At 33.8% G+C, this 27,627-nt stretch overlaps 1 protein-coding gene across 3 annotated transcripts in view; it reads right to left on the bottom strand.

Annotated features, from left to right (window-relative positions):
• The window catches only part of foxo (forkhead box, sub-group O), a 482,994-nt gene that overhangs the window by 215,363 nt on the left and 240,004 nt on the right, over positions 1–27,627 (bottom strand). The gene's annotated exons all lie outside the window — the stretch shown is intronic.

Genomic DNA, 27,627 nt, shown 5'->3' on the forward strand with positions numbered 1-27,627 from the left:
TATCTGTGTTAAAGCAAGTTTAGGGAAGCACTTCGTAAATCTTCGACTTTTCAAAAAAAAGAGAGTAATAACAAGTTTATAGTAATCCCATTTGAACCCCAATACACGAGAGGGCTTCAACAGATATTCGATAAAGTACATATGAAAGTTGCATATAAAACTTCTCATAAATGCAACAGCTTCTTGGTAATCCAAAAGATAGACTAGAAAACACAGAAAGAAGAAGATGTAAAAACAGCATGAATGGCGATAAGGGACCCATCCCGTTTACCCCGCCTTTTAATCTTCTGTTAGGAACTTGTGATATACTGTTTGGAACCTTTGGTGTAGTAATGAATATTATTGGAGTTTTTTCCCAACACCAAATCGTTATTTTTACACTTCGACACGTGTTTCGATCACCAAGTGATCATCTTCAAGAGGAAGATAAAACTAATAATAACTAATAATAACTAATAACTACTCAAAACTAAAGCTACTTATACTAGTATAATTAGTTTAGTTATACTTATACTAGTATAAGTAGCTTTAGTTTTGAGTAGTTATTAGTTTTATCTTTCTCTTGAAGATGATCACTTGGTGATCGAAACACGTGTCGAGGTGTAAAAATAACGATTTGGTGTTGGGAAAAAACTCCAGTAATATTCTGTTAGGAAGAGAATAATTACTAAGAACTTGCAGGTACTTAATTACCGAGAAGTTCCATATTGGACTTCAGGTATACAACCACAGGTAACAAATTTTAGTATATAAGGACTAACCAGACTAGACTAGGTATCAATTTTCTTCTCCTGAGGATGCTAACTTTGTTGGCGGCGAAACGCGCGTCGAGTGCAAAAATAACAATTTGGTGTTAGGGCAATTGATCTCGAAAAAAGTTATTCAAAGAAATACATGTAAAGTGAGTTCAAATTAAATCAAGAAGTTACGTACAGCGCCATCTGCCCGCGATTAGATCAAGCAATAATGTCGTTAATTCTGTCAAATACAAATCCTGAACATTCAAACGGGAATAAATATGAAATGAAAAGGCGAGTTACAAACAAACAAACTGACAAACAAAGAAACAAACAAACTTATATACAGGTGAAGCTAATAAAAGCGCGTTAAAAAGCAAGATTGTAGACAATCTTGATAAGGGAAAATATGCTCTGGGTCTTTTCATTGACTTTTCAAGAGCTTTCGACTTAGTCAATCATAGGATTTTATGTAGTAAGTTAAAATCGTATGGAGTTAGGGGGATGCCGCTAAAATTATCATATTTAAAAGGCAGAAGTCAGGTTGTTAGACTGAATGAAGTTCTGAGTAGTTACCGTGAAATAAATCGTGGTGTACCTCAAGGATGTATATTGGGACCTTTATTGTTCAATATATTTGTAAATTATATAATCAGTCTAATGAAAAGAAACCACGATATAAAAATAGTGTGTTATGCAGACGATACCAATTTACTGATTTTTGAAAAAAGCATAGACATGCTACTGAGTAAAACTGAGAGGATTTATGAAGACATAATTCGTTGGTCTGAAAAAAATTGCCTGTTTCTGAATCATAACAAAACAGTCAAAGTATTTTTTCGGCGCTCCAAACAAAGATCACCTGTGCTATTCAAAAATACAGAAAAACAAATAATTTGTAGTGATGAGGTGAAACTTTCGGGAGAAATTTTCGACAAACATATGCAATGGGCAAGTCATGTAGAACTATTGTCTGATAAACTGAGAAGTAGTTGTTACAGCATAAAGTACATGAAAGACCACTGCAGCAAAAATGTCTTGCTTACGCTGTACTTTGCACATTTCCACTCCCACATGAAGTATGGTATACTGAATTGGGGAAACAGTGCCGGTATGAATCGGATCTTCATTCTTCAAAAATACGCAATTCGAATTATATAGAAAGTATTGATATGAAAAACAGTTGTCGTCAATACTTTATAACTCTTGATGTATTAACAGTTTACAGTTTATATATACTGGAAGCTTGCACTTATATCTATAAGAATAAAAATAAGTTTGCAACAGATAACAATCATTGCTATAACACCCGTCATAGAAATATTTTGATTTTCATCGCATATCTCTGTATAAAAGAAATTTTTATTGTATGGGTTGTAAGCTCTATAATACTCTTGATGTTCATATAAAATCATCCCCCAATGTTCATATTTTTAAATCAAGACTGAAAAAGATCCTGCAATACTTACGAATATAAGTGTTGTTATTTCATAGACGATTTCTTTTTATGACAATAATTTTTTATTTTTAAACTATATAATTGATTTTTATATACACATGTATGCGTAAATTTGTATTGTTGACATGTCCTTGTTCAATGTAACGATGTAACTGAAATATTGACGTTTTTAATCATTTATGTAACCTTTGTGCATTCAAATGATAAAATAAAGGAATATTATTATTATTATTATTATTATTGAACAACTGCGCTTGTACCTAAGCGACCAGGAAATTTTGGAACCAGAACAAACGTTTCGATTCAAATTTCAGTGAAAAATATAATACCAATAAAATAATTTTCAAACTGAAAAAAAAGGTGAAATTGGCTCAATGACATAATATTGATTCAATGTTCCAAATAATCTATGCAATACGAGTAAATTCAAGATTATTATTAGGTCTATAGTTGAAAATATAGTAGTATTTTTCTCCGTGTATAGTGTTGTTGAATAATGTTGAATAATGGTTCAATTAAAACAGCTGTCTCTTGTCTGGTAATGTCTCAGTGCATGTCCAGAAAAGTTTTATAGAATTTCAATTAATGGCGCTTTCTGTCGTCTATAAATCGTAGACAACCTTTTCACTCACTCCTCATACAAAACCTCACCAATCATCGCACACTCCTTCGACTAAGAGTGCCTCGAAAAAAAAAGTTGACAGTCGGCATTCTTACCAATAACTCACGATGTCGACCTTCTTATGCAACCGAATGTTTCTCAGAAATCTATTCCCGGTTTATCTCGGTAACTGTAACATTTGTAGTATTTACAACCGATACACAATTAGCTCATTCAGCAAGGATAATAAAACAAAACGGGGTGCCGTATATAGGCTTGTAATTAGTTTTTATGAGCTCCTTTGCGGCTTGCACGAGGACGAAAAACTGTAACAGTCGATATGAGTGCGGTAAGTTTATGAAAGGGGTGGACTTTGTAGGTGATCCTTGGAAGTTTATTGAAAAATTGGTTGCATAATTTTTTCAAGGACAAAACACAAGCACTACAGGAAAATCCTCAATGAGCGGTGTCTGTGCGAAAGTAGCGATTCACATTGAATTTGGATTCTTTCAAATAATTTATGTGGGCCTCAGATATCTCAAGTAGTGAGAGATATATTTCTCTAAACTCTTTTTTCTCTAAAATATTCAAATTGAAAGTAGCCTACAGTTTGAACTTGATTTAACGTTGAGTTCGAATAACTAACCTAACCTAACCTCGCGGTTATCAGAAAAATCCTTGTTGAAAATAAAATCTTTCAAAAGTGGGACACATTCTACTGATAAATATAGATCGGATTTCTATTTCAGAAAAAAATTGAGGATTAGGCTCCGAGTATACCCAGTTCAACCGTTCAAATATTTGCGAATCCATAATTTTCGAAATTTTGCTAAGCAAATGACTTAGTATAAAAAAAAATTAAATTAAATCTCGAGATCAAGTCGAGAGATTTCATCTTAAAGTACTATACCCCAAGGCGGTTGCACCAAACCAATATTTTGAAAATTCTGGGACTACAAGGACTTCAGCAAATTGGTATAAATAAAATTTTTGGAAAATATGTTGTAACATATATGGAAACATAAAAATTTATAGATTACTTATAACATAATCAACAACGTATCAGAAAAACGTATCATAATTTTTGTTTGTAGGTGGTGCAAATATTTTTTCAAATACTAAGTTCAAAATCAAGTACAAAAAATGAAATATTTTTATAAAAAAATTGTTTTTGTGTGCATGTATCTCAAAACTCGTTGAAACCAATCAAATTTACTGGACGACTTAAAAAATTTATAAAAAACTTGAAAATTGTACTCAAATACCCTAATTTACGTTTAAAATTTTGAATATCTAGATTTTCCAAACTAGTTACAAAAAGTAAGTGTTTTGAAATCTGCAACGATTTTGAGAATTGTTACTTTATGTGTCACAATTAGAAAAACCCTAATACATTGAACATTGGTTCAGGTGAAAAAAACTGTAAAACTTAGGAACTTTGAATAAAAGGTGAGGTAAGATTTCATCGTTGCCTCTCATTAACTATTTCTTCAAAAAATTGCTTTAACCCTTCAGTAGACGCGTCAATTTTTATAACATTAGTAGACGCGTCCGGACTCGCAGTCCGATAACAAAAATGGTTCAATTACATGTAAAGATGAGTTTTATTACAAAATTTTCAAATTAAAATCAAAATATAAAGTTCTACTAAACTTAAATCTAATACATGAAAATGGATGTTTGTTGGTTGGTTGGTTGGTTGGTAAGTGATAAACTTCTACATCACTCAACTGATCGTGATGAAACTTGACATGTATAAGTAATTTTTCATAGAGAAGGTTTTAAAGCTATCAATTTTTCTGTAACTCACCACTAGATGGCGCTGCAGCAAAATTTTTTGAAAGCACTGTTCTATAACGCTGCGTTCGCCTAAGTTCGTTGATTCTGATTCTGTCAAAACATTGGAATAGCAGCGATAAAGCAACATACTACTAGTATCACATAATGTATAAGAACACTAGTTAATTATGCAGAAAAATATTTTATATAGTCTAATGTCCAGGACGACTTTCTTGGTAACAATTATCACAAACAATCTTTGCATCTTCTAAACATAAATATTTTTCGTTTGTTTGAAGGTGATTGACAATGTTTCGTGATGAATTTCACTAGTTCGGACTTCCATTGTCTATTATATAAAATGATTTGAAATCCCTGAAACAAGTAAAAAAGAATAATTAAAAAAGAATAGTTGAAAATAACAATTATATTAAGCAACAATAAACCTGAAATGAAATGATAGTAAAATAACCTACAAGTAAAAATATAATAATTGAATAAATAAACATTAAAGGAATGCAAAAAGAAAATAATAAAAATAAAAAAGTGTAGAGATTCCAAGTCACGTTAGTTCACGACGTTTCGATTGTTGGTATCTACAATCGTCTTCGGGTTATGACTGGACTGATTCCTCCGAGAGATGACTATTTTATAGGTCGTTGAAATACTTTCACTTTCTCTACTTTCCACACACACAGCACACACAGCGAGGAGAAACCAGCAAATCAGGAATAGCAGACCATGTTTGGACCCATCAACACAACATCGAGTGGTCCCAAGCTGAGATCTTGCACAGAGAGGAACATTGGTTCAGGAGAAAATTTAGGGAGGCCGCATATATGTTGTCCAACAACGTATTCAGCCAGGCCAGCGTAGATATACGAAACATACGGAAACCCATCATCAAACGAGAAATGACCAACTCCCGCCAAATCGGTCATCTCTCACGGAATCAGTGAAGCGGAAAATGGAAAGTAGAGAAAGTGAAAGTATTTCAACGACCTATAAAATAGTCATCTCTCGGAGGAATCAGTCCAGTCATCACCCGAAGACGATTGTAGATACCAACAATCGAAACGTCGTGAACTAACGTGACTTGGAATCTCTACACTTTTTTATTTTTATTATTTTCTTTTTGCATTCCTTTAATTTTTATTTATTCAATTATTATATTTTTACTTGTAGGTTATTTTACTATCATTTCATTTCAGGTTTATTGTTGCTTAATATAATTGTTATTTTCAACTATTCTTTTTTAATTATTCTTTTTTACTTGTTTCAGGGATTTCAAATCATTTTATATAATAGACAATGGAAGTCCGAACTAGTGAAATTCATAAATATTTTTTACAGTATACACAAAAATATTTGGTAGGCCTATTTTTCTTCAAGTCACAAACATAGTAACGTCCCCTTTTGTTAGATGTCGGTTGAGCAGAAACAGTCGCGTCTTCTATACCGCAAAGATCCTGAAATTTTCGGCAAATTTGGTAATGTTACACGTATTTTATGGTGGTCATATACTGATACATATACAGCAACGTTCATCATACTGTAAAATATTATTCCACCACGTCTACCACTATTCAATAATTTCTGGCTTACCACTCACTGAGTTCATATCATAATCTTTGTGGAGAGAAGAAATTAGCAGAACATTTTTATTTCGCTTTGGTATATAAGATACCAGCGTACAATTTGGCCTAAATGCAAACATACTGGATCCAATTGGTCTCTTTCCTTGTACAAACTCAGGGGGTAATTGTTTTTTATTTTTGCCTATTGTCCCCAATAAAGTGAGTTTGTGTGAGTTGAGACTATCAGCAAGAGCCAAGCTCGTAAACCAGTTGTCAGTCGTTATATTACGTTTTGATCCAAATATAGGTTCACACAAACGTTCTACAATGGATTTGGGAGTATTATCTTTTTTGTATGGACCATCCGGTTGTATACCTACATAGACCTCCATATATTAATCTATTTTACCTTATTTTCAGAATTCTGAAAATAAGGTAAATATAACTGACTGTCCAAAAATTGCAATATCTCTTATACGACCGAACGTTCAGCTGAGCAGTTCAAGACTAATGTACACAACAACATTTTAAACAGAAACCTAAAATCTAGCCAGAGTAACGTCTTTCAAATAAAAGTTATCAGCGCAGGAGTGGTATATACATCGGACTTTCAGTCCGGACGCGTCTACTGCAGGATTAAAAACCATTATTAATTGGTTCCTAATCACTTTATTTGAATATAAAAAATATAAAATCATTTCAAAGATGAATTTTCAACTTTGAAATTATATGAAACCGATCCAAAACAACTATTGTTCCTAAACAGCAGAACTGCAACACTTCTCGAGGCGCTTATCGAGTTCTGGTATGTTCTGTACCTTCTGTTACAATTTGTGCATATAATTTTGTATTACAAATGACGTTAACGGGTGAAAATATTAGAAACAGAAAACTTCATGAAAATTCCAATTTTCCTTTAGAAGAAACCCGATAACTAACACAAATTGTTGAAAATTATTTGCTTTGAATTTGATGAAATATATTTTTAAATGCCGATAAATCTAAATAAAAAATGAGGTGTGTTTGCCGTTGATATGAGAGTTTTTGTACTATACGCTGCGTTTTACGATCTCTATCCAAAATGTCAATTCGGTATATTTCTGAAAATACAATTTAATGAAAACTAACTTTTTTTTTTAAATACTGGTGGTTTTTCGATCTATATTTTAATATATAATTGATTTTATTTAAAAAAATGTATTTATCAAAAAGTTACTTTTAAACAAATCTGAGTGTGTGTATATATTTTGTTTTAGAAAAAAAAAATATTCGCATTAGACAAGTTAAAATATGTGAAGCTACGTAGTTTTTGTCAACATTGTTTTATTTGATGCTTGAAAAAAAAACGAAAATTTATGAAAAATTTATAAATTTATTCTTCTGGGAAATGTAAGAGATGTTGAGATGTTGAAGAATTTGAGAAATGTACACATATAATAAACGACAAGTGACACCCATGTTGACTATGCTACCTATATAAATTATTCCCATTAAACGGTGGGTCACTCTGAGTCTACTTAAATTCCACGATAACCTCAGTAGCGGTTATTATTCACTGATAAACATAAAATTAAATGCTTGCGGTAAAGTTGCTTTTCCTATCGATACTTCTGTTTTGTTTGTGTATTATCTAATACTCACCAACATACCTCAACAAGTTCAAATAAGTGATTTCCACAAAAGTCCAACTTACCTGAAACAAAAATACGAATGATAATGATACAAAATGACAAAAATAGAAAATTGTAAGGGTATTCCACTAAAAAAATAGTACTGTGTATTTTTCTGACATATTTATATCACCATCATCCCGGTGTGTTTATCTGTCTGAACGCGGTGCTACCGCGTAAAACAATTCACTACGTATTTTATTTTAAGTCTATAGAGAAGTCCGTGATGGCGGATACGATATTGATCCTTATCAAGTGGAATAGTTACCTTAAGCATTTCGTGCATATGTTGCGCCTTTTACGCCATGCAACTTAAGCTGATATCGCGAAATCAAAACTATCGCGCTACAAAATAAATTCAGGCGGTCTCACCGACTGATGCGACACGCGTTATGAATAAACTATTCAATTGCGTTGGTTTTGTTTTACAAAGAGATTCATTTTGATAATTGAAGCCCCAATTTTGTGTTGTGTTGTAGAAGTTGAAAGACAAAACATTTTTTCCCGAAATAACCTCTCCTAAAACTATTTCTCCTTTGAATTACAGAAAATAGTTTCATGAACATTACAACTTTCAAAAGACTATGAAAATGAATGACCCAATTTCTCAAATCTTCCACATCTTCCACTGGAGTAGTATAAACTAATGACTTTAGGTGGCATCATAGGAAATACTCTAGGGGTTTAAGTCCGGTGATCGAGCTGATCATGAGTAAGGTCTGCCTTGACCAATCCAGCGATCTCCGTAAGTTAATATTAAAAACTTTCGCCAGTAAGTCTTCCTGGCAGAAATACCGGTCCAATTAGGAAGTCACCTATTTTCCCCACCCAAACTTTCAACGAGAACTCATGTGGATTTTCTTCAGCCAAACATGGTTATTGTGGAAATTCCTTATGGCATTTCTTGAGAAACTGGCTTCATCGGTGAAAATGATAAGCATCAGTAGTTGAGAGATTTGTACCAATATGCGCAGAATGCTGTGATAGTCTCTAGGAATGTTCCAAATCGTCCCGTTACTTACATTTAAATAAGTATTTGCAATTTGCAATTTTTCGAATAGAAGTACCTGGATCTTCTTCTATTAATTCCAGCACATTCTCTTCTACTTCTACCGTTCTTACTGTCATCGACCTTACTGGTCCTCCAATTGACTTCAATGATCCTGTTTCACAAAATCGTTGATGTATACTTTGGAAGGTTTTTCTATTAAGCACATTACGATTAGCAAATCTTTCACTGTACAACCGCGTAGCTTTCAATGAATTTCCACTCCAAGTCCATAAATAAAATGCATGTCAGCCATATCTGCGTTACTACAGCCATTCTTGATAGATGACTTCACTTTCAAGACTTTAAATATTAAACACAGAAAATGCACGTCAAATCGACAAAGTCAATCAGTTTCAACCTATTCACCCCATACAAATGATGACTCACGAGACATATTATTCAAATTGAATGTCTGGCGGTACCAACGGAATTGTTAGATTTTTTATTACATGATAGGTCCAGTGTAGTACGCTATACTTTTATTTCAGCTACGTTAATAATTTTTAAATTACCAAAACTGTTATTGTCAAAATTCTTTTTCGCCCTGTATCTTCGAATCAAAGCGCCCTATCAAAAATCAACTGCTGTGTGACTAGTCGACTGTGACGAAGGGAAGCAAAGACCATAAAAAAAGAGAAGAAGAAGAAGAACTGCTATGTGATGCTTGCACTACGAGTTGCTAAATTCCTAAAATTAGGTATATCTCACTATCATGTAGGCCAAACTGTTGGTTTATAAAAATAGTTTTTGTATTCAAAATATTCCTTTGAAACAGTGGTTGACATTTCAAGCTAATAACTTTTTAATCCAGACGGACCCTTACTATTAGCATTTAACTGAGTGCAACAAAGAAAAATACGATCGTTAATCAATTATTTAAGCATGGCCACATTGGATACAATTTAGGCATAATATATGCGGGTACACAACGAATACATACATTACCACGCTACAATGTGTTGTGATTTGGATTGATTAATTTTCTGGAATAATGGCATTTTATGGCGTCTACGACTAATACGTTATATAGATTTATTCAAGCAGGTATACGAATCAAACGTTAATTTATAGGTTGTTGATAATTTCCGAAATGAATGATACCCTATTGGTAATCATGGCGTGGATGAGTAATTATGGTGTTTATATTCGTGAAATTTGAATTATGAAATAATGGCTGTAATTAGATATGAAGTTGAATGATAGAAGAAACGTTGGAAACCTTCGGAGAGAACCGAAAGTTTTTTGGCATATTTTTTAATTATGTTTCATCTTTCTGCAAGAATTTCCAACAAGTTATAACTGTTAATAAGAAATGTGATTGAATCGGCCGATACCTCATGAATATCCAATGACAAAGTGCATAATTAAAACTTTATAGAAAGATTTTCTTTTACAGAAAGATTTGGTGACTGTCTAGAATAAATATATACATATTGAGAAAATGAACATTTCGAATTTAAATTCGAAACATTCCTCTAAATGTCCTTACACGGGATATTATGGCCAATTCCTGCAGAAAGTAACTACTTTCACAGTGTTACGTTTGGTTGAATCAGGACTAAGGAAATTATACTTAGTTCAAAAAACGAGCAAAAGCTATATATTTATCTATAATACAGACATTTATTCTGAATTACTATTCACAACCCACAATATGTTTTAGAGTCACAAACAATCCGTGTTAGGAATCAGACGTTAAAAGGTACAACCTCGTTAGTCCTTAGCTCGCACAACTTTTGACTACTTAGGGTTGTCGTTCGTAGGGGTGCGACAGCTGGTTAACCGAAAAATATAATTTAAACATATATTCACTTACAGCCTCTACAGCACCAGTCTGGATAATATTACAAAATGAAGCAATATATTCATTCATAACATTACGACTTTATCTCAGAGATGAGTTGAATCTACTCATTTCATGATGACAGTACTTAATGTTCACGATGAATGGATACCGATTTATCGACATTTTATAGGTTCGACACATTTTATGAGAACATTATTATATTCAATATGACAACTTGGATGATCATCAAAAATAGTTGGAGCAAGGCTCCTTAGTAGGAACATTGGTATAAGTAACTACGAATATATTATGGTCTTTGAAGTGAAATTATAATAGATTTATTTGAGTTCATATGGTTGATAATACTTTTTTGTATTGAATAATTAAAAATAATATTTTATTCACAATGAGGTACGTTCCAAAACCGACTTCTAATTAATCCTGATACCTTTTCATTACGTAAACCTAATGTAATGCACGTATTAACCTTCGGTACTAGATTATTATGTGAAATGTTCATTTAATAATAATGAATTATGAACAGGTGTAAAATGATAAAATCATTGCTGAATGTGTCAACTTCTCAAAACATTTTTCACTTCAAAGCCTAACATTTTTTTGTTGTACCTTACAGGGAAATTTAATATATATTTGTAGTATCATTAATTAGGAAATAATTTTTATCTGGCTTAGTGAATAAGCGTTGACATTCAATGTCTATTAAAGGTATTAACATTGCCATAAATTTGAAATGATGAAGTGTATGGAAAAAGTCAATTCTAATAGCGAATGTTATTATATATTGTTGAAATTTAATATAAATGAATTCAATTCAATGAATTTTCGAGAAGAAGTCTGGAATTTACGTTATTGAATGTAAGGACTGCGATGCATAAACAGACTGAAAAATCTATCGAAATAAGATGATATAAGGAACACTTAAACACCTAAAATATAGAAGACCATAAAAATCAGCAGTCGCTCATAATATTTTGCAATAAAACCATTCCACAAACTTCAGTTCAGTAAAATTAGTTAGACAAGTCAACAACAACAGACATCTAGATGCATACGAGAGAGAGAGAGAGAGAGGAAATAAGTAAATATAATGATATTATGGTGGACCAATACCTAATAGTATACTATATAGCAGATTTACCTAGCTATTTCATAAGCCCATACTGCAATGGCATTAAAGGAAAAGTACTTGATTGGATCAGTGATTACATCACAGGAAGGAAGCAGATAACAAAAATCAGTGAATTTGTATCAACAGCAATAAGCATAAACCACGGGGTTCCGCAGGGAAGTATTTTGGGGCCATTACTATTCTTAATTTACGTTAATGATATCAGCAAATGTAATAAATGTGAATATGAACATTATTTCGCTGATGATGCCCTAGTATCGGTTAGTGATAAAGATATAGATAAAGCTATTAAAAAAATGAATGAAGCATTGCATAATATTGCTCTATATATTTAAAAACTAATAAATTGAAGCTAAATTTAAATACAGAGAATTAGATTTGAATCAAATTGAAATAAAAATAGAAAATTATAAAATTGAGCTCATTACTGAATTCAAATATATAGGATTCATGTTAGACAATCATCTATCAATGAATAACCATTTCCCATTTCACCTACATACAGAAAAAAATTTGAAGAAATTATATTTTTTCACAAGAGTATCCCAATACTTAACTATGCAATCACGGATAACTGTATATAAGACAATTATACAACCACATTTTGAATATTGTCCCACTCTTCTATACACAAGTGATTTGAATAAAATGAGAACACTACAAAAACTACATAATGGCGCAATGAGGATTATTTTGAGATGTGACAGGAGTACCCATATATCTTTAATGTTAAATACTCTAGAATGGTTATCTATAGAAAGTAGGTTTACATATTTAGCGATGTTTTATATTAACAAAATGGTACATAACCTTCTACCCTCATATTTTGACAAATTTGTAAATTTTAATAATCAAATCCACCAGTATAATACTAGAATAAAAAATAATTTGTATGTAAATAATCAAACAAAAACATTCAACAATAAAACATTAATGTTCAAAGGATTTATTAAGTCTACCTGAAAATGTAAAGTCTTCTAACAGTCTTATTCTGTTCAAAAGAAATTTATTAGACCATTTAAGAGACTTTTAAGGTATTATCTGATATTTTTTATCTTTCATTAATTTTTTTGTATTTTCAATCATCGTAGGTATTATTTTATTTAACATTACTATCATTGTTGTATATATTAGGATGTATCCTATTTGAATGAAGCATGTCATTTCAATAATAAAATTGATTTAAGACAATTAAGACACAGGTACCTAGCAGAGGTTATAAATAAGGATAACATCATATGTATATTTACTTTAATCTTCCCCTTGAAGATGATCACTTAGTGATCGAAACACGTGTCGAGGTGTTAAAAAATCAGTTTGGTGTTGGGATAAAACTTAAATAATATTCATCACTACACCAAAGGTTCTCAACAGTGCATCACAAAAATATAAAACAGCTTATTATGACTCAGGAACGTCTGAAACGGTTTCCAAAACTGAAACAGTGTTAATGAGTTAAAATATCTATCAAAGTTGATCACAACACCCCACTTTCCGCCCTCTCGACGACGGTGGTGCAACACATCGAAAAGTACTAAAAATAATGCCTGTTTACGTAAATTTTGTTCAACTTCGATGTCTTGTCAGCTTCAAAAGTTACGAGAGGATGACAATTTGCTGTATATGCATAAACTAGTAACTCTCCTGGCGCATACGCCAAATAGTTGACTGAGAATGTAGCTCTTCATAGAAGAGAATATTTTTGAAATCAATCAAATAGTTTTTGGGATTATTTCAAATATATAACCAAATTGGAAAGGAATCTCTGGCAGAAACATGAAAATCTGCACTGCTTGTAGACAAGCCCTATTACCCTTGAACAGACAACGTGTTACCTCAGGGCTAGTACTAGAGTGCCACCAAAATTTAGCCAAAGCCTCGATAGATAATAACATTATCCTGAGGTGAGATAAAGGGCACGATAGAAGTAAAGGTAATCGCAACTCTTTAGCCAAGGAAGAGGCTGGACTGAGAATTTCAGGACCCAGTGACAACTACGGCCCGATGACTTTGAAAATTGCGGAACTAGCCAAACGTCACACCCATGCTCAATCCCTAAAGAGATGGGATGGAATCAAAGGATGCAGTCTTGCCAGGATCACCCTGGGCGGCCCTGAAAAGCTGGCGCCGAAGAAATATCTGGCGATGACCAGGAAAAACCTGCGCTTAACAGTAGGATTTCTGACTGGCCACTGTCAACTGAGGAAACATTTTCATACTATGGGGCTAGTGGGCACACCTCTATGCACAATGTGTGAACAGGAAGATTAATCTGTCAGAAATATCTTATGCGAGTGTCCGGAGTTATCGTATAAGAGAGTGTGTGTTCGGCAAGTCTTATCCTACACCTGCCGATATAAAGGAGATGTTTCCTAGTGACCTGTCCACCTTCCTGGAGAAGACAGGATGGACGATAACCTAGGAGGACACTCCCCGGAAGGATGTACAATGGGCCACATGTGGCTTAAGAACTGTGGGCCTACACTCATCCTCCCGACTCTGCAGATACAGAGATATATAACAAAATATTATTATTTTTCAATTATAAGACAAAATTTCTGAAATGACAATTTTTTATAATTCATCATTATTTTCATAATTACTACATGTTACAAAACACATACCTCCAGCCACGTCTGTCAGATTCAACTAGATTAAACAAAAACTACCAATGCAGAAAAAAACTAAGTGTCGTCCATTTCAGAACGTTTACTACTAATTAAATGAATTAAATTATTCGTTGATTTTGTTGCCATTGATATTACTTTTGTTGATTTCCTCAATAAAGTGAGCGACAACGAATTTTATGTTTTCTCAATAACGAATGAACCAATTTCGAAAATAATTGCAGAAGTAATAGAGGGACAAAATACCTTTCGAATGATGTATCACTAGACCCCTTATGCCATTAAAAAAATAGCGGGATAGTTGCTGACCGCAGGGGGGTGAAGTTTCGGATATGATTTCCATATCAGAATTAGTCCCCCTAGAAATAAAAATGGATAACACGTCCCTTATTTTCAGAGGGATTGAATTTTCGTTGGAATGCCTTGTATAATATTTATAGTTCGTCATTATTTATCGGGTGTAGAAAAAATAGCGTATGCAACTCTCATGTAATGGTTATTAATGCAGTCGCATAAAACATACGAAACTAGCCTTCAGCTCTTTTCGTATTCTGGTTCCCGGTTAATGCTTGAGTATTAATAACCATCATTACATGATCGTTGCAAAATATACCATTATGAAACTAATGAATAAATGAGTTATATGCATATAAATGAATGAAATATAGATTTGCATCAGAAACTGTTGAATACCGTGAAATAATTTTACCACCCAAAATATATTGGGATCATGGATCAAATTCACATAGTGCTACAACCCATTTTGAAAAAGAAGTCCTTTCAGGAAATCCCACTCCTGCCTCCTTTCCAATGGAAACTTTCCTGTATATCTAGGACTTCCATCAACATACTTGTCACTTATTTCTACCTAGTTCCCGTTCTCTGTAAAAATAGTAAACAAACACCCTACCCTCTAGCAAATCCTCTTTCCGTTTCAATTATGACCTACTTTCCGAAGAAGAAAAATAAAAATAATAAGATCTTGTCGACAGGTTATAAAGCAACTGATAAAGAGGAGCGTCAGTCTCGCAAGGAAAATCAACAGGTCGGCACGGTGGTATAGCAATACACAGATACCTGTGTTTTTACGACCTCGCCACATAATGGCTCCTGGGGCTGTAAAACATTTAAAGCAGAGGCTCTTGTGGAAGTTACGTAACAAGTGGAAAGCAGTGTTGCCGGTGCTGTCACATTCGCGCTAGAGCTAGACCCAGATCTGAGTGGTACCTTGTCCGAAATCTGAAACACTTTTCTAAAACATCAAAGCTTAGTTGTACCATCACAGTTCGAGATTCATTTAAGGTTCAAGCTCGGTTCATATGATATTATCGAAAAAATGTACTGAACAAGTTCAATGGTTTATTTCCCAAAACGTTAGCGCAGATTTACTGAAGCATCGATTTTTTTAGGCTGAAACAAAGCTCAATCCAACGGAAACGTAATCCCATGCTATATAGGTGAGCTTATAGCTTTTTGGTTATTATAGGTAAAGCTCCATTTATCAGTACTCGTGGACTTATTAGCACCAATGACGAAACTTTCTTCAAAGTCATAAGTATCATCACAAATGCTAAAAAACGTCTGCAAAATTTAAGAAGTGGATCGCGGGGGTTATAGAAAAGAATTCAAAGGGTTTCTGGATAAGAAATAAGCCAACTATTACCATACATTGATGGATGTAGCCGTTACTACGTGGTAGATCATTATGGAAAAAATGAATTGAACTTCCCTATGTTTTTATATCACTTTTATTTGTAACTAACGTAACTGCAGTTTCGTCCTACAAGGAAATTTTCAATCAAATACAATAAACTCTGTTTGATGTGGATTTTGGGCTGGAGGCGTCATTGGTCCATATTTCTTTGAGAAAGATGTTGGCCAACCCATCACTGTCAACGGCAAGCAGTAAAGGTCGATGATTACCAACTTCTATTGGCCTGAATTGGATGATATGGACACCAACAACATATGGTTTCAACAGGACGGCACTACATGCCACATTGGATATTCTGCACGAGCCAGTTGAGGGCATGGGCATCTCAAGTGGAGGTGATATGAACTGGCCACCGAGATCGTGCGATTTGACCCCGTTAGACTTTTGCTTGTAGGGTTTCCTCGAGTCGCAGGTGTATGCAAAAAAGCCGCAAGCCACAGCAGTCCTCAGAGCCAACATAAGCCATGTCATCGGTCGACTTGAGGTAAAACAAAAGATCCCAGAAATATTTTATTTTGGGAAAAAATGAATTATGATTTTACTAACTTTCACTTAATTGTTTTGGAAAATATTGAGAGAGTGGAATCAGAATTTACCTGAAAAATTGATGTCTTTCAAAAGTCTGATAGTAATAGTTACCTCTAATAATGAAAAACCACATAAAACTGGAAGTTTTCTGATTTTTTAACTCAATTGTTATCATACATGAGATTTATTTGCAAATTATATTGTTTCACTCAATTCGTTCGTCTTTAATTATTGCTATTTCAAATTATAATCGATTAATATGGGGAGAAAGTTAAAATAATTTTATGGAGCACAATTCGATGAGATCACCATATTCAATACAATCAACATATTCAAATAAGAATTATTATAGATTTTCATCTCAACAGTTAACAAAACCGCGCGACAATAGCTTCTTCCGATATATTCAATACTAAACACTCAGAATGATTCGTCATCTGGTTTATCATAGGGTTCTGTCTAAGGTCCGCTTCTATTCTCAATATACACAAGCTAGTTTGGAAAGTTTGTTAGTCATTGTAAAAAACACATGATCGCTGATGATATTCAACTTCACCACAAGTTTTCTGTAAGGTCCGAATGACGCAACAGTGGCTGTGAATAAAGACATAGACGACATTGCTCAAGTTTCTAGACAGCATTCCCTTTTGTTAAATGCAAAAAAATCTATAGCCCTGGTAGTCGGTAACAAATCCAATCAGACAATTGCAAAAAGTAACCTCCAGTTAATTATAAATTTCTGATAATGCAAAAAATCTAGGCTTGATCTTTAATGACTCTGAGATTTCAGGAGAATGTCAATCATGATATACAGAGAGCTCTGAGACTACTATATCCTCATAAATGTTTATTTACCTATGGCTACAAAAAGAGTTTTATGTGAAACTTTGGTCACAATTCCACTATTGTCCTTCTACCTGCAGTGTTTGTATTGATCAAGATACCGTTAGAAGAACACAACGCGTGCGGAACTACTGTATTAGATTCATATATGGCATCATGTTTCTCACAAATTGAATGAGTTGAAAGGGCTTTCAATGAGAGAAAGGCTGAAATTCCATGCCGTGTGTCTATTTCACAAAACTCTATTGTCTAAAAGCCCAATTTATCTTCATGACAAAATAATGTTCAAAAATGATATGCACATTCTTAACATGAGGAATAAAAACCTGCAAAAATGTCCTGCACACAGAATTCTCCCCCTTCGAAAGAAGTTTCCAGTTCATTATAAGTTATACAATGCGATACCGACTCAAAACATATTCACTGAACAATTCCTTATAATTTCATTCATCTCCTATTTTTCTTCACTTGTATTTTCCTTATTTTTTTTGAGTATGGTCAAACAGTTGATTGTTAAATAAGAAAATAATAAGTGACCCAAAAAGATTATGTAAGGATTAGACAGACTCAGGTTAAATAGGCTTGGGTTAGCTAGGCAAAATGAAAATAATATAATTTTTACCACAACAAGGGTTGAAAGGTAGAGCACCAATTGGTGAACTTCCCTGTCATCCATGTTTGTTTTCTTTTTTTTTTCTCATCTAATTATAATTGTGCTTCAGTGTAGTGGAATGCGGAAATGAAGACATTTATTATTATTATTATTAATAAAACATTGCAATGGATTTTGAACAAGCATCAATACAAGTTAATATTCCGTTATATTACAAATACTACAACCGACAACACCGCGCGAATGGCGCGTGCCGGGTAGCTTGCGGTCGTATTGTTGTTGTTTACCGGGAATTGGGGTAGTAGTGTGTTTATTCTGTTGTTTGTTTACATTCACAAGGACGGCGGTAGCCGGATCATACGGAATTTCTCATGATGCACGCGAGAAAGATTAATGCGTGTCGTTATTAGAGGACTTTGTGAAAATATGAGTTTCATTCAACAGTTGGAAAACCGATCATCGAACAAAGACGTGATATAGTTCGAGTATATATTCTGTGATGGAAATAATCAAATGATCCAAATAGCATTAAATGCTTTTAGAAGAAAGATTGGTCTTTCGGGCCGGATACACAAAAAAGGCTCGAAAAATTTAAATAGCATGAGGTGGTGAGTGATAGCTCATTTGATAGCGGGTTTTATTCTCTATTCAACCGTGCAAAGAAATTAAAATTTTCTACATTGATTAAAAAGTTATTGTTTAGGAATAACGACAATTAACCTAGCGCAATCATCCTTAGAATTGAAAATTCGGCCCTGTATGATATAGCTTTTGGTTTAGACGTCAAGTGAGACATATTTGTCATTTGCATAGATATTAACTGCACGTTTTTGTAGGTGTTTTTGGATGTTTGAGGATAAATGGTCAATACAAGAAATTGATATCACGGTGATGCTCATCGCAATTATCATGAAGCTATACGAACGTTCAATGAACGTTTTCCAGATTGCCCTATTTTTATACATTATTTCAAATAAATTTATGAGAAGGCATTGTGCAAAATAAAACACGTTTTGGGCAATCGACTACTGGGGAAGATAAACAAGTGGAACAAGTGGAAATTATGTGCGAGTTTGTGAATAATTCGTCCTCATCGAGTAGAACTGTTGCCTTGAATTGTGAGGTTTCGCAGATGACGGTATTAAGAGTTCTGAAAAAAAAAATCAACCCTAGAAAATAAGAATGGTGTATGAACTGACGGACGATGATACAGACCGTCGTCTAGAATATTGTGAAATTGTGTGTAACAATATTTTGCAAAAGCCCAGCTATTTGAAACACATTTGTTTCAGTGACGAGGCTACTTTTTTCAAACGGTCACGTGCATAGACAAAATGTGAGGTACTGGTCCGATGAAAATCCTCGACTTTCTCGCGAAACTCATGCCCTGTTCCCCCAAACAGTTAATGTGTGGGCAGGAATACTGGGTGACCACATTTTAGGTCCGTTATTCCTTGGGGAAAATCTGACTGGTGCCCTCTATTTGGAAATGCTGGAAACAGTTCCACTATCCACTGATAGTGGTAACTGTCGAAAATAATTCAGAGACATTTGACATGGACATGATTATTCTGCAACAATATGGAGCTCCTCCTCATTTTGCAGTTGCTGTGAGGGCTTATTCGAATACTGGTTATGCAGGATGATAGATCGGGCGCCGAGGATCTGTGGAATGGCCTTCAAGATCACCAGATCTAACTTCTTTAGATTTCTTCCTGAAGGATCTAAAGTCTATGACACTCAGTGCCACTCTATTCAGAAGTTGCAATACTTCGCGATACTTTGCAAAGCGTCAGGACTGAAACTAAAATTAGACTCTATTTTTGCCAGGAGGACAATGGTGAACATTTTGAACATTTACTGTAGTAACAGAAAAAGTTTAGTTGCCACAAGAGTCCAGTAATGAGTTAGGGGAGGTAACACGTATGATGCGCACTGTATATGGGCCACACTGGCCGCAGTTTCAACCAGAGATTTCAGCAGGATTTGGGACTAAACCAGGTATCCTCGTTTGACAAAGTCTCATTCTTGCAAACTGACCTGAAAAAACACTAACAGCTTAACTTCGTTAAGAAGCTTGATTTATTTTACCGAGTTTGAAGAGCCACAATAAACCCTCACGGATTGCACTGGAGAATAACCACTCACTTTGAACTTGTCTACCCAAGAACTGTATAACAGTATTTAATATAAATTAAGAATATTGATCAAATAAATCTACAGAAGAGTCGTTAATAACTTTTACTGTATTTGATAAATATTCGAGCAAAATATTCACAAGGTCACACGTGGAATCTGTGACGAAAATGAGAATGGTGTGTTTTCGCCACATCTATAGTGCAATAGGTTATGGTTAGATTGATGATGATAGTGGTTTTCATGTGTGTCGACTTTATTTATATGCCCAAAGTATACTCTGTCCATTTAGGCAATGGAGTACTCAAAAACATTATTATGCATAGTGCACGCGATCTCCCAGACAAGGCTACTTGTACAGAGACGCACTAAGGAACTACCAAAATTTTATTTTATTAATATTTTTTTAATAATCTGCGGCTGTGTATGGGTTTTTTTAGGTGGATTGTAAGGACACAAATTAGAAGTTTCTTCAGCCGTATCAGTACTTGATATTTTGAAAATTTTGAACTTTAAAGTACCGTTTATGTACACACCATGGGCGGTAAAACGTAACCAAACACTCCGACACTAAAACAATTAATTCAGACAGCCGATTGCAGTTAAATCTGATTAGCCAGCGTAAAGAGGCCTGCTTATTTTATCCAATAGATATAAATGTGCGGGGTGATCACGTTTTGATTACGCATCTATCTTTGTTTGGGATGGATATAGTTTACAAGTGGTGAAGAGCAGAGATAATCATGCCCTTTGGCCACCAGTACCCCTCTACTTCAAGTTTTAGTACTTTAATAGTTTCTCAATTTTGCTCAACAGACAATTACAATGTACAACATAAACATCATATTTGAAGTACGTTTGTCATTATTAAAAATTGAACTTAATTCTTTTGTCTAGATTCCACTCTAGTATGATCTTTGTTGTTCATAATTCGGTAATTGGGGTAGTTATGTATCGATTTTGTCGTTTGTTTACATTTTCAAGGACGGCGGATAACGGAGAAGTGCACGCGCTTTGGAGATTACGCCATTCATGGTTATCTGCTTGCTTCTTGGAAACTAACGGTGTGTTTACGATGGGGTTTCCGGAATCGGTTCACTCAACGGAAAATAATCGATCCGATGCACAGATGTGCCAATTGTTATCAACAAGACAGGATATGCATAAGCACCTGGGAGCGTATTACATTTGGTGAATCAACTTGCATAAGTAGAATGATGATAAATACTTTACCATGATAATAATAAAAATAATACTTTATTAGCCTTTTAACAACTAGTTTTTTATGAACAGTGAACATGGCTGTGAACACTAAACAACTAATAATGAAAAACTTATGACCTAAGATTTCAAAACAACACATAAAACGTTTTTCAAATGTTTTTATTTTTGTGAAACCTGAGAAATACCTAGGATCTCTTCGGTATTTCAATAAAAAATACATAAATGTCACAAATAAATCGAGAAAATAATAAAAAGGAAACGACGCGCCACCGCACCAATAAAACTAACCTTTTAATAAAGAATTGCTTTTTATGAAATTCACCAAAAAGCAACTCGATATAACGATTTTGGGATTATTGTATGAAATTCGTCAGCATTTTATTAATAGATAGCGTAATAAACACTGCCTACTTTAAAAGTCAGGTTCAAAGTTTTGCCCATCGATTTAGGGGATCCGCCCATCAAGATGCCCAGGAATTCCTTCGATATCTTTTAGAAGATTTTATACATAAGGAACTCAATAAAATTACTGAGAAACATAAACAGATCTTTATGGAGATTGACGAAAAATGGAGCGACAGCGGAAAAGCGCAAGAGTCCTGGCTGAGATATCTGAACACGAACAACTCTCAGATTGTAGACAATTCCGTTGAACAATTGAAACTATGAAGTGCACACACTGTGTACTCTCATCAGCAACCTTCGATACTTTCTGGGATTTGTCTCTCCCAATACCACGAAGAAATGGCCAATTGAGGTTGTCACAATTCTTGGATTTCTTCACAAGAGAGAAAACTCTAGATGGAGATGAGAAACCGACGTGTTCGAGGTGCAGAAGTGCACAAAGTCCCTATCAATCCACAACTTTCCCCGTATTTTAATAATTCTTTTAAAAATATTCTCCTCAACAGAAAAATTCAGAGGCACATTGAATATTGCCCTTGACTTTTCTTTAGAAGAATTAGATACAAGCAATTAAGCAGCAGACAATGTGGCTCCTTGTCGTTATAATCTATATGCACTTTCGAATCACAGTGAGACTACTTACAACGGGTATTACACAGTACATTACAGACACCCTTATAGTAGTACGTGGCATGAATACAACAATTCACACGTGTCTTCAATTTCACCAAATTTGCTTGTAAGTGAAGAGGCTTATGTCCTCTTTTATGAAGAGGAGGTGTTTTTTTTCTTTGTCTCTTTCAATAGACTAAATTCTGTTAATTGATCTGTATTTCATGATTCTTCTGCTTCGATTATTGTATAAATATCAGAGAATTATTTTAATTGAAGAAAAAATCAATGAATTTTACGTTACATTTTCCAACTTCGATATCTGGGGATTTGAATATTCCAGTAGGCGAAACAGTAGCCGTTCCCAATTTGATGTTAAAATTTATGATTACAATATAAAATTTACTCATTACAATGAGTGAGTAATTTATTGGTTTTGCAAACATTTTTTCTTTTTAGTATAAACTTTGCAATAAACAATATTAAACGATAGTGATATGCCATCAATTGGCGAATTTGAACTTCGACAAGAGTTCCTTGTGTTTAAATGCAAACGTATAATCTTTTGTTTCCGGAAAACGAGTAATTTTGAAAGCCACTTCAATATTAAATTTCGAAAATTGGCTGTATCTTGGTTCACATGGAGACTGAAAATCTCGAGTCTTTGTCTTTTGAAAAGTCATTCTAATTTACAATTGCGTAAATTTACCCAATTCTTGTTAACTGACATTCTATAATATTTAAAACGTTACTACACATACAATATGGATAACAAAGGAATTGTGTTTTAATCTTGATACAAGATCAATAAAAAAACGTAATGCTTAACAAGATCAACAATGACAGAACATGAATGAGTATGAAAGTCTCGAGACTAAGATATCAATTATTCAACAGATAGTGAGTCGAAAAAATCGCGTAACATTATAAAACAATTATCGACTTACAGTATAGGTACTCGTATATCAGTGTCTGAGAACATAGCAATTGTACACAAGAAACCTGTAATATATCGCAGATACGGTTTTTTCCTAATAAGCAATAATCTAGCCACTGATAATAATTCTTATATGCCAGAATTAAAATTTACTAATAAGATATACCTGCGAGCGGTTTTTGCATTGAATCGAGTCGGAACAATGTAGGCTATCAGTAAGCACCTCAATAAATTTATGGTGGAGTGGCATTTTCTTCGACATGCCTTTCAATGTCGACAAGTTTTTTCTAGCTTCAGATGGTTCAGATGCCTGTTAACATAATTCATCATAAAACACATGGAAACGTTTTATGATTTTACAAGTTTTTATTATTCGTAATGAAGGTTGATTAGGTAAGTAACATTGAATTTGCATGATCATTATTGAAATACTTGCACGTGTGGCAACGAACAGCGTATGATTTACTGACGTTATGATTTACTGTGAAATTTACTGTGTTATATATATATATATATATATATATATATATATATATATATATATATATATATACATATATACATTATGTATATATACATTATGTATATATACATTATGTATATATACATTATGTATATATTTCACAGAGTGGAGTCTTTGCTGACTAAATAAGAACAATGCCTTGAAGTTATTTGGGAATGCAGCGAAAGCCTAGGTGTACTCTTATGACATTATATTTCCAATATTTCGACAATGAATACTGTCATCCTCAGAAAGCTACAAGATGATAAATAGGATTATATTATTTGAATGATAGAATGACAGATTAGTTAATACTTACAATGTCAAGTGAGGTTATTAGGCATTTTAAATGAAACATAAAATTGTTAAACGTCAAGAGTTTGAAATACATTAATTAATATTATGATTTAAAAGTAAACAAATGATGGTGAGTGAAAAATATATAGTTAGTTAAATCACAACTTAAATAGATATTTTATGCATGAACGATGTGAAACTCAAAGAGGTTAGTAACTAAACGGAAATGCCATTTGAATTATATGTGAGAAGAGATCACTTAGCCCAAGCTGCTGGAGCAAATTTAGTCAAACAACAGTTGTAGGTGTCATGAAGCAGTAAATTTGCAGTGAGAAAATAATATTATGCAAGGAAAAGGAAAAGTTATATTGATTAAGTAACATCAAATGAATTATCTTCTAGAAAATCCCAATTTTCATCTATTAGAAGTAAATACGAATAAATTTCACTAAAATGATTGACGTCTGTTATTTCATTTGATCAATTTTGCGACTGTGAGATGAATGTCATTTCCAAGAAGAGTCTCTTCGAAACTTCTTTTTCTTTAGCTAAAAATTTGACAGAATCAAAGTCCCTGTAGAGATGTTCACAGAGTGCACACCCTGTGTGCACTCAATGAACATGTCTACAGGGAGGATCATGCAATTGCCTTTGATCCCGTAAAAATTTTAGCTAGAGAAAAGAATATTTCGAAGAGACTATTCTTCGAAATGGCATCCATCTCACAGTCGCAAAATTGCCTAAATAAAAAACATACGTCAATCATTCAAGTGAAATTTATTCATATTTACTTCTAATAGATGAAAATTGGGATATTCTAACAGATAATTCATTTGATGTTATTCAATCAATATAACTTTCATTAAATTCCATAATAATACTTGGAAATTACAGCATAATATTATTTTCTGTTACTACTATTTTCTCACTACATAAATCACTCCTTCAAGATACCTACAACTGTTGTTTGACTAAATTTGCTCCAGCAGCTTATGCCAAGTGATCTCTTCTCCCATATATTTCAAATGACATTTCCGTTTTGTTTCTAACCTGTTTGAGTTTCACATGATTCATGCATAGAATAAATTCAAATTTTTATTTGAATTGTGATTAACTATAAATTTCACTAGTTTGGACTTCCATTGTCTAACATATAAAATGATTTGAAATCCCTGAAACAACTAAAAAAGAAGATTTCAAAAACTACACCACAACGATTTGATCTCCACAAACTTTATTTGAAAAATATATCACAATATGTTCCGCTAAGACATTAGCTTTGTCAAGTGATTTGAAAAAGCTAATGAGGTGTAGTTTTTGAAATTACTGTGGATCTTCATCAAGTAACGGCCGAATCAATCAGAAAAATAAAAAAGAAGAATTAAAAATGAATAGCTGTAAATAACAATTATATTAAGCAGAAAAACCTGAAATGAAATAATAGTGAAATAAATACAAGTAAACATGAAACAATTGAACAAAAAATTTTAAATAAAGAAACACAAAATGAAAATAAAAAAAGTTGAGAGATGTCAAGTTACTTCACGACGTTTCGATTGTTAGTATCCACAATCGTCTTCGGGTGATGACTGGACTGATTTATTCGAGAGATGACTATTTGTGGGTCGTTCGAGTACTTTCACTTATTCCAGTTTTCCATTTTTTCCGCTTCACTGGTTCTGTAGTAGATGACCATTTGGCGGGAGTTGGCTATTTTTCGCTTGATGATGGGTTTCCATATGTTGCGTATTTCTACGCTGGCTTGGCTGAATACGTTGTTGGACAACATGTATGCGGCTTCCTTGAATTTTCTCCTGAACCAATGTTCCTCTCTGTGTAAGATCACAGCTTGGGACCACTCAATGTTGTGTTGATTGGTCCAAACATGGTCTGCTATTCCTGATTTGCTGGTTTCCCTTGCTGTGTGTGTTTCTTGTGCTCGGCAATGCGAACATTCAAAGGCCTCTTGGTTTCACCAATATAGGATTTTTCGCACTCACAGGGTATCCGGTAAATGCAATTCTTGGAATTGCAGTCCGCGTTTGGTGGCCTGGTTTTCGTGAGGCTGCTACGGATCTGAAGCAGGTTCTGATGTTGTACTTGGGACCAATTCTGCTTATCCTCTCCGATAATAATCCTCTGATGTAGGGAAGTGCAAGCACTGATTGTGACGGCTACTCTTCCTTGCTAGGCTCCTGCTGTCTTTTAGCCAAAATCTTTTCTACCATCGCTTTGGAGTAGCCATTCCGTTGAAGATCATTTTTAATGATTTCTAGTTCCTTCTCAAGACCTTCCTTGGTATTACAGAGCCCGAAAGAACGGTCTAATAGAGTCTTGATGATTCCTCTTTCAGTTGATTGATGTAACTCAAATAGTATGATGGAAAACGTGCTGCGGTTTTGAAAACTGTTCAGTGAAAATCTAACAAAGAAGTTCTACTTGGATACTGATGTAAAAGATAAGTAGCGTTATGGCCACAGACACATTAGTTTTCAAGAATAATTCTTTTCTGAAGCTAACGTAATAATTGATGAGATAAAAATTGGGCAAATATAATGTTAAGCACGGGCTCCAAATATAACGCGGGCTACATACATTCAATTAGTACGGAAGCGCAGAAGGGCCACATATTTTTATTATTCGTTTCTTGGAAATTTCGAGTTTAAAGTCGTACCTAATTTCGAAATTGCGAGATTAAAGTCGTACTTTCGAAATTGCGAGATTAAAGTCGTACTTTCGAAATCACGAGATTAAAGCCGAAATTTCGATATAAAAGTCGAAATTTCGAGATTCAAAGTCGTAATTTCCAAGAAACAAATAATAAAAATATGTGGCCCTTCTGCGCTTCCGTATATTAGCGATATTTTTAATTTTTTTATGTTGTTTCAAACATATTTTCACAGTTATAGCTGTTTAAAATGTTCAGTTAGTTGGTGAGAGGCATGAAAGTTAGAGGTGTTTTGCTTGTTTGGCAATTTTCTGACATCTAAAAAAGTAGATCAAAGAATTTGCATCAAATTTTGTGTGAAAAATGGAGGTAAATTCAATCTGTTCTGTTCAAAATCTGTTTTTACCGTTAATCAGCTGTCGCCCCCATACGAACGATAACTCTCAAAAGTTGAGAAACTTGTGCGAGCTAGGGACTAACGAGGTCTTACCTTTTAACGTGTGATTCCTAACACGGTGCTTGAAAACAATTGAAATGTCGACGGTGGCATACGGTGAGAAGATGTGAATGGTATAAGTGTATTATAGAAATTGATGAATAGATATTTTTTGAGAAGAATAAAAAATCACTTTATTTTTTGAACAGACAGCGTGTGAAGTTGTAACGTACATTATTCTTCAATGAACGTGAGGAAAGTCAATTTCGATAAGT

This window comes from Leptinotarsa decemlineata, unplaced genomic scaffold, assembly GCF_025532065.1.
Source record: "Leptinotarsa decemlineata unplaced genomic scaffold, Ldec_3_MD MMD2_tig00000199_RagTag_RagTag, whole genome shotgun sequence".
Classification (NCBI taxonomy): domain Eukaryota; kingdom Metazoa; phylum Arthropoda; class Insecta; order Coleoptera; family Chrysomelidae; genus Leptinotarsa; species Leptinotarsa decemlineata.